Below are 9,678 nucleotides of genomic sequence, written 5' to 3' on the forward strand. Positions count from 1 at the left end.
GGTAGTGTATAATTGACCAATTCATCCACTAAGATTGTTCTCTGCAAAAAAAAAAAATTAATCGTCGACGTACAACATGACAAACACAGCCCAATTTGAAAAACTTTACCTACTGTCCAAATGCAATCTCTCATACCAAATTACCAATGTTCTCATGTAATAACTGTTTAAAGTTATACAATTTCGCCGTCTGAACATAAATTATGTATACTTACAAAATACACATACAACATATGAATCGGAAATACAATTTTAGATTATATGCATTAAAAAGGCTCTTTATAAATTAGAAAATTTATATATATTAATTTCTAAAAATAATAACATAATAACTTTATTGTTGCTATCGATTCCTTAAATAAAAACTATGGTTATGAGAGAAGACTCCAAATATATTGTTTTTGGTTTTTTTCTGGCCTAACGGCATAGTTTTATTTACAACATATTTTATGCACTAACATAGGCTATAATTTGTAAACTAAGTTTCAGAGCATATATTGTTACATATTTGAAATTAAACCAATGTAGAACAATTAAAAACACAGTAAGAAATTCAAATACAGAAATTTAAATCATTTAAGTCATCTGAATCCCTTTAACACTTTGCTATATAATTCGATAGAGGTTTATGTCTCCTTGGGCCCTCTTTGCATATATAACTTGCTGTGCCTTTGTTATGATGGCGTTAAAGAAATATTCTTTTAAATACATGCGTTAAACATGATACCCATCACCTCAGATTCCTACCCAATTTAAACAAAAAGTTTATTTTTACATAATTTCAAAATTTTAGTATGTAGCTTTAAGTATGTAATTTTAAAGTGACAAGGGTTTGAAGAAAAGTATACTAAAATAGTTTTTCAAGAAAGCAAATATTTTTGTATCTATAGATCTAGATGAATTTAGTAAACAATTTCCATAAAGGCACATTTATAAATTTTAGATTCAAAATTGAAAAACAATCTATTACTAATACAAGAAGTTCTTAATTATTGTCAAATTTGGATGGTAAGTCATGAAAATCATCCGAAATCCTAGGTACTGTTCCCTAAGGACTCGATGAATATATAACTACCATCTTTGCCAACCTATAATGCTTTAACTTTTTGTAAATAATATGTTTAGTTGGTGGTATAACAAAAATCTCAATTAATGGACAACGGAATGGGGAGAAATTGTTCTCTTGAACTCAATGTGCGTAGGTTTGCCCCCCGGTTGTTCCTAGAAAAGGAAATATGCCTAATGTATATGGAATGCAAAGAAGATTCCTATGTCAGATGTAGTATTTATAATAATATATTGTTTACTTATACTTAATCAGTGCAACTCCAGCTGACTAATAAAGGGAACATTATAAAAAAATACCAATGGGAGACTTTTGGAATCAATAGTTATACTTATTCAAACAATGTTAAAGTATTTTAGTATTTGCAGTGTTAGGAGTGTACTGATGTACCGGAAACGGTATCGGAATCAGCAAGAATCAGCCTTTTATGAAGTATCGGAATCAACTCAATAATGCTGTGCTTACTTATTTATATACATTATTAAGCACACAAAAAAATCTAATGGAATTATTTCAAATTGTCGACCAATCAAAAGAAGTGAGGATCATAGTTTTAGACTAACCTATGCTTAAGACTAGGGGTTTTTACCTGTAGAAGCCCCGGATCAAATTATTTTTTCTTTAATTTTTATTTCAACATATAATAAGTGCAATTATAATACATAGACCCGCATAATAAAATTTAAGCCTATCCATTGAAAATGAAAGTCACTTTAGTAGTGTGAGCAATATATATGAGCCAACCAGGAATAAGTTAACTCTTGAGCATGGACAGGAACCAATTTTCCTTTAATTCGTATTTGCAATTATTTAGAACTAATTATATTAATAATTATGATTCCTTTATTAATATAATTTCTTGTCAAGCACTAATTAATTAAAAGTTAAACATTTAAAGAAGTAAATTATTTTTTTATTTGTTTATTTCATTCCTTTATCCGAACCACTCATGAACATGGAATAGTAACTGTCAGAAACTTTGCTATCTGTACATCTCTATATGTTAGTCAATTGTATATTATGTCAAAATAACAATTAGCGGGTAGATTCAAAAGAAAATTATCATCGTTCATGGTTGTAGTTCATTTTTGAAGGTTTAAATGTGGAAAATAATTCAAGAATTGAACAGAAATATCTTTCAATGCCGTAAATTTCTTCGCACTTATTTTATTGTTCTCCAAAGATATAGTTCATCGAGGAACAAAACTAAAACCACGTGGCGAAACAAAGACCAACTGTTAAAAATTTCCCAAAATTTAGTAAGCTGGGCATGTTGTTACCTAAATTGAATCCTGCTACTTCTCTTCCAAAAGCAGAAAAAAGACACGAATTTGTTAATAGTTCATAAAACCATTACCCACGTTAGAATTATTATCCATCAGTGTTTGAAATCGGTCACAACATGCCAAGAGCTAATTATAATTAAACCAATCAATGTTCAGAGTACTGCATGTACAAAAATTCGTTATCTTCGCTAGGGATCTCAGAGTATATTGTGAATATCTAACTAAATTGGAAACTTCAAAAAAAAATTATAAAGTGATGTCATCTGAGATATTTCAAAAGGTACATTTCGCAAGTTTTTTCTATAGTTAAATAAGTTTGAACAAAAATTGATGAGATGGATGTAGTTCCGTTTAAAAAATAAATGAATTAACGGTTAAATGGGTATTTTTCAAAATAAAACAGATGAAAATGAAAAACAGACGGGAAAATGCGAACGGTTCTGAGCCTGCAACAAAAGTTTGATTTGTATAGTGGTAAAATGCGATACATTTATGGTATACATATATATAAATAAAATATATTTTGTATTAATTGTCAATAGGGTGCTTTCTAATTTTTAAATATATAAAAAAAAGAATAAATTCACTTACACAGAGAGCCAGATCATCTTTTTTTTCCCCTTAAATATCTAGGTATATACATATTCCAACGTGTGTAATAGCTGAAACATTTTTATATCTTTATAGCCTCAAGTAACACATCTAACCTGATTCTATTTTCTTATAATTTTTTTTTTTTTTTTTGAAGATTTTCGTTATCTACATATATACGTTGAAAATATAAAGAAGACAAAAATGATTCTTTTTTTCTCTACAAAAGTTAACTATTAGTATAGAGGGTGGTTCAGAATTTGAGTCTCACACAATAAATTAAAATACTTACTGACTATGGCTTGTTTCGTAATACAAGGCTCGAAGATGAAACACGCTCCCGTGTTGACAAAAAACGATCTAAAATCTGTACTTTTTAATCTATTTATTTCAAATAAGACTAAAGTCATTATGGGTCATGTCTATTGAGGCTTAATCGATATAATTGCCTTTTGTCTCGATCACGGCCTCGATTCGGCCTCTGAAGCGGGAGCAAACTTTGATAATAAGGTATCTGGGCCTGGAAAAGGAGTGCTTGTTAGTGGTTATCACCAGACTTGCCTTAGTTGGGTTGGAATGTTTATTAGTGTTTGCCTTAATGTAGGCAAATCCATTCGGATTAAGATCAGTGCTAGTGGGGAGCACTAGTCTTTTGTCGCAAGGTAGTAGCAGTACTTTTTGGACACATTTAAGGGTACAGATTACTGCTGTTATACTCTGAGGTAGCACAGAGGTAGTTAATTCCTTCAGAATGATTATCATTCTATCTTGAAGACGCAAGAATGCCGAAAATCTATAATAGCGGCAAAGGGAGGATTTTTGATTAATCTAAAATTTAAATAAAAATACTTTGAGTTCTTACAAAAAAATATATTCAGCCATATTTAACCTTAATTTTTCTTCATTTTAATAGAAAAAACAAATGAAATTCCTTTTTTTTTTCATTACATTTTTCTTACCAGTGACTGTCTCTAATGAAAACGTATCAACAGGGTATTTATTTCAAAAACGGAGACAAATACGGACTTTAGAATTATGACTTACTTAACCAGGGCTATATTTTATTCTGACAAGACTAGACTCCTGGACTCTGGAGGGTAAGTTTGTTTTTTCACTTATAACTTGATTTTTTTTTTCATAAAACAAAATCAATTCTCCGTGTCTCAATGTTTTTTAAGGTATGGGCTGTCGTTTCGAAAATACACAAAAATGCACTTATTATTGTAATAACGGAAAAAGGGAGAACGTATATTGAATACAAATTTTTTAAAAAAGGAATTAGGAAGAGGATTAGCGAGTTAGTCTCAGCGTGTATCTTCATTATGGTTGAAGGAGGAACATATTTCTAAATTTATTGACCAAAGGGATAGAAGAAACTCAAATGCTGTCTATCGACACGTTTACTAAATTCTGGAGTTGTTTAAGTCATTAATAAAATAATTTAGAAATGAAATATATATGACGGGTACGTCCTAGTATACTTGTTATTTCTTATTCAATATTATTACCATCTAGAGAGTTGCATTATTTTGCCACAATATGGTGCCTCTCTCTCTCTCTCTATCCCTTTGTTTACAAAAGAATATTGGTAAACTACGCATATGCCTAGTTACCTACTCCTCTTAAGTTGTAACTTGTACAATCCGATTGTCCATGTTATTTTACGCGTAAACGGCGTTGTCAGATTCTTCCACTGCCGTTTAAAAAAATCGTTTAGAAAGAAACAGAACACTAGCCTCGTTGAAGGCATGCATGCACAAAAAGGATAAAGGATTTGCGTTTCTGTGTGGACGAGTCCTAGTGCCAACTGATATCTGTGAATAATTATTTGATGGGAAACTCATTCTGGGCCACCCAGTACTATTCTAGTAGTGCTATAATTATGTTGGTGGTTGGTTTTTATATTTTTCGTAGACTTAGTATTTTTTTATTTTTTTCCCCACTTTAAAAAAACTAAAGCCTGAAGCGTGACTTTACAATAATCAAAGCAGTAGGAGCCATTTCTCCCTTATGTGTGTACAAGTATTAATGAAACTCCATTGTACGTATACTATTCTACTGTAGAGTGAAACATTCCAAGAAAATGTTGTTTATAATCATATATATATATATATTATTCTACAAAGATTTATTTCCATTCTTCTTTTCTTCATCTCAAGCCTGAAAGAAAAGAAGAAGAAAAAATGGGGTTGAAAGGGAAAAGAATAAGAAAGGAAAAAAGGAGTTCCTCTGACCATCAAAAAAAAAAGCAATAAATTAGTTTGGAGTAAGGATTTTACACAATGCATTGTGAGTAGCGAAGGAAGGTTTAATAATAATAAGGGAAGCAAAGTACACTTATATAAAAATAAATATACGTAGAAACAGTTCCACCTAGCGGTGTATTATAAAAGTACGTATGGTTCAAGATAGATTTATAAATATGTAAAGGTAACAATGAATGTGAATTACTCTTCCATTGCCTTCAGCTGTTAGCTTTCGTATGATTTGAAAAGGGATTTTTATACAAAATAAAATATAGTTTAGCAATTAAAAAGGAAAAACGGTTGATTTGTGTAATCTTTTTTCTTTTTATTCATTATTGGATAAGTTGTGGGGCTGTAAACATCTCCCTTGAATTATCACATACCTTGGCTGAAAATTGATTTAAAAATAATTATTGAATAAATATAAAAGAATATAAAAATAATTACTGAATAAATATAAATGAATTTAAAAATAGTATTAATATGTTTCTTCATTATTGGTAATTTAAATATGGGAAGTTCTCCTTTTGATAGGAGTAATTAATTTTCTCTCCCCAAAATCATTTAATAGGAAGCCGATATTAACAGGGGTCTTAATTCAATAGTACAATATGTTTGACTTCCGCCTTCTCCTTACGCTCTTAAACATTCCAATTGCTACGTATGATATAGGCAAAGATGTATAAAGCATGTCTTCAAGAACAGGGAGCGAAATAATCCGGTCCAAAAGGAAAAGTTCGGTCGAGATCGGTCAAAGGAAAAGTTTGCTCTAGACCGGTCCATAGGAAAAATTCCGTCTACTTCGGTCACAAAAAAGTCGGTCTATACCAATTTAACAAAGACGTCATACAAAGTTTAAACAGAGATAGTTCGGGAGAATTTTAATTCCCGTCATATCTACGGAATTTGGAATTCCGGCATCTCTTGAGATTAAGGATCAAGTTAGAGGTATCTTCCTTTGATTACCTCTATCTTCCTTTGGTCCAATCTCTTTGAGAATGTAGAAGTCCACTTCTGGCAGTCTTAATGAATTAAGAATGCTTTTAGGCCTTGGCAATCATATATGTCGTGTACTTTTAAGGTTATATTTAAAAAATCAGTGGCAGTTCATTTAGTGGGAAAAAAAGGTCTGAAACCGGGGCCCAGACCGAAAAATCGGTCTAGATCTAAACACTAAAGACCAAACCCAAAAAAAGAAAAAAATAGGTGCTGGACCGAGCTTCAACACTAGTGAATATATTTACACTTCATAGCAAGTGTACTTGAAAGACAAATCAGGCCCTATAGAGAGTTGTCAGCATAACCGTAAGAGAATAGGCAAATATTCGGACTTTTATTATAAATTCAAAGTCAAAAAAATATTTAAATAACGGAACAAAATAAGTAACACACAAAAAAGTTCCGAAACCCCGGTGTGAGAGGAACTTTCTAATCAGTAATCTATCATATAAATCAGCTATGATAAATTGAAATTTGATAACTCGACTCCTTGAGAGGTATTTATTTTAGAGAGAAAAAATATTTAGCCCAATGTAATCTTTATTTCAAAATAAAAACTCAACTATTTGAAACTGTTTCAATCATCATTAGTTACAAAGACGGTTGTAACCTTTAACGGCTGAACTTTGAAATGCAATTTCTAGAAAAACTAATCACTCAGTCAGAGTGCCATTAACACAACTTCCTTTTTCGAAAAGGCAAAAAAACAAGTTTTATAAATGACAAAAGTTTTATTTTATACTTTATAATATATTACACATTTAAAGTTTGGTTTAACATGGTTTTGAAAATCATATCAGATGGGTGACGTCCTCAATTGTCTATACACTAAATAAGCCAAACTTCAGTATTTTAATATCCGGATATTTTTTTTCATTGTTTGATTTTTCTTTAACTCCTCAATTTCACTGAGGATTTTTAGAGGAAAAGTTGATTCATTCAAAAAAAAATCGCCAAATTAAATTCACCACGTTTTATGTTGTAGTGATGGATGATTAATTCAGTGAAATACAAATTATTTATGGTTTCGCAAATGTCTTAAAAATGTTAATTTTTTAAAGTTGGAGTTAATGAGCATTTTCTAAATAAATACTCAGGTACCTCATTCTGAAGGGAACAATAGAACACTCTACCGTATTCTCCCGTCCAAAAAAAGAGCAAATGTCGTAAGGCAATTTAGTTAATAAGAATTGGGCACATTGCCTCATCAGTAGCAAAATCCAAGCCATTTTTGCATTCAATTCTGTTAATGGTATCTCTCCCTCCAATTATTTTCCAAAGTTTTTCATTATTTCTCTTTCCAACCATCGCAAAAATAAAATATTCCTAAAAATAGTGACTTAACTTCTTCAGAATCTTTTCCAGTCCAGCATAAGGATCCTTTGAATACTCAAGACCACATTCCATTAGAAATTGTCTTAGATGATCACTCTATAAATGACCTCTCAGCCATGGTTACCCTATCCAATATGATTAAGGGCCCTCCAAACACACAAAATCTCAATTTATGAAAGGCCGCCATATTTACTGGAATTATAGAATATTTTTAGGGAAAAGTGTTTCTTCTTTTTTAGTTCAAAAATGAGATATCAACTTCCGAAGGATATCTCAAAATATATGTGTCAAAAGGAGTTAAACGATTAAACTGATTAATTTTTGAATAATGTAGGTATTTTAAGGCAATATTTTATATCATATATTTTAGACGAACGATTTGAAAAAGATAGCGGTCTTCCTTAGTTCAGATATAATGTATTTTTGATTAATTTCAATACTATTCTCGCCAATCCATGAAATAAATTTTTAAAATATGCCATTTTTTTTCCGGAGAGCGCAGTAAGGGCTTAAAAGCTTTGTTTTTTCGGCATATATTTATTAAAAACTCCCTTAGAGAATGGTTTTATAGTATAAAAAAACACATGTAGCGGTATTCCAGAAACAATTAATGTCAAATCATCCGCATTAGTTAAACATTTTACGTGAGAAGTAGAAGATTTAAAGCCTATAATGTTCTCATTTCTATTAATATAATGTAATAGCCGGTTAATAAATAGGATGAAGTGTATTTCGGAAGAATTACTCTTTTGTTAAAAAAAATCTACTCTTTTAATTTCCACAATGAATCATGATTCACGATTTTTCAGTAAAACAGCGCCCACCATACGGAGAATATAATCACCAAAAACTTTTTAATACAAAATCTGGATAATATACCTTTGAGACAGAATATGAAATGCTTCAGCAAATTCGAAAGCTATTAATGCCACATTTTCACCTGATTCTAAAAGAGTACGTATTGTAAAAGTGATATAGTTCATGGTTTTATTTTTGATGAAGCGGTATTAAGAACTGTGTACATTCTTTATTTAAACCATATTGAATCTGTTGGCAAGAACATAAGAAAAAATCTTACACAAAAACTTTTGCATTGTGAATGGACGCACGCACATTCATGAGGTATTTTGGATCCTTATTATATTTTTGAATTAAAACAATGTTCTTATCGGACGCAAAGTTAGGGAAATATCAAGATGACAAAATCTGTTCGTAAAAAATGAACTAAGTGATAACGTATTTCTTAATCAATTCGATGGTTAAACCAGAAGGTCATAATACCTAATTTATCTTTGTCTGATTGTTTATTGAATCTTTTATTTCCTCTATGATCATATGACTTTCAATTATATCTACAAAAACTGTATACTTTTAATAACATATCTTACATCTGCAGTATTGTCAAAATTTTGATCTTCATTGCACCATCGACTTTCACAAAAGATGTCATTTGGAAGACCAAATCTTGCATGTTTATTTAATAATGTATAATTAAAGCAATCGTACAGATTAGAAGAAAAGGAACAGATGGGTCTTCAATCATATCTTCTGTTTTTGTTAAAATTGACTTATTCTATTCACCTTATTTGTAAGGATACAGTATTTGAATTTTTATTTAGACAGGTCCTCAATTGATTCAGCTTTCATTTGGCATTGGTTTTTACGAAAATTGCATGATTATTTTCGGAGAAAATACTTCTTTACTTAAATTGTGTTGGTTGTTAGGTAGAGGTCGCATCTTCCTCTGAAGTAGATTTAAATAATGGTAAACAGATGTAGGTATGTCCTTATACAATTCGCCGTATCTAAATCAAACCAACTCTGAGCCCTTTTATCCAAAAGCATAAAGGGTTGAAACTGTCTCCTCTATGTAGTGTTGAGTCAGTCCTTAGTTATCCGGTTCAGTCCGGTTTTAGGGATGATTCTATTAGTCGTTAGAACCAGCCCCCAGTCCTTTAGACTATCAGTCCTTCGGACTGTAAGTAACAGAACCGATTAAAAAAAATAAAGTTGAACAGGTCATCTAGGACCGAACTTTATCAGTTTTTAGACTCAGATGCGGGACTGACCTAGACCAGACCAAGACTGAACTGGACGGGACTGCAGCCTCAAGTCCTAAATAAGGATCGACAGAACAATACTCACCCTATTCAAT

Source organism: Lepeophtheirus salmonis, chromosome 4 (assembly GCF_016086655.4).
Source record: "Lepeophtheirus salmonis chromosome 4, UVic_Lsal_1.4, whole genome shotgun sequence".
Classification (NCBI taxonomy): domain Eukaryota; kingdom Metazoa; phylum Arthropoda; class Copepoda; order Siphonostomatoida; family Caligidae; genus Lepeophtheirus; species Lepeophtheirus salmonis.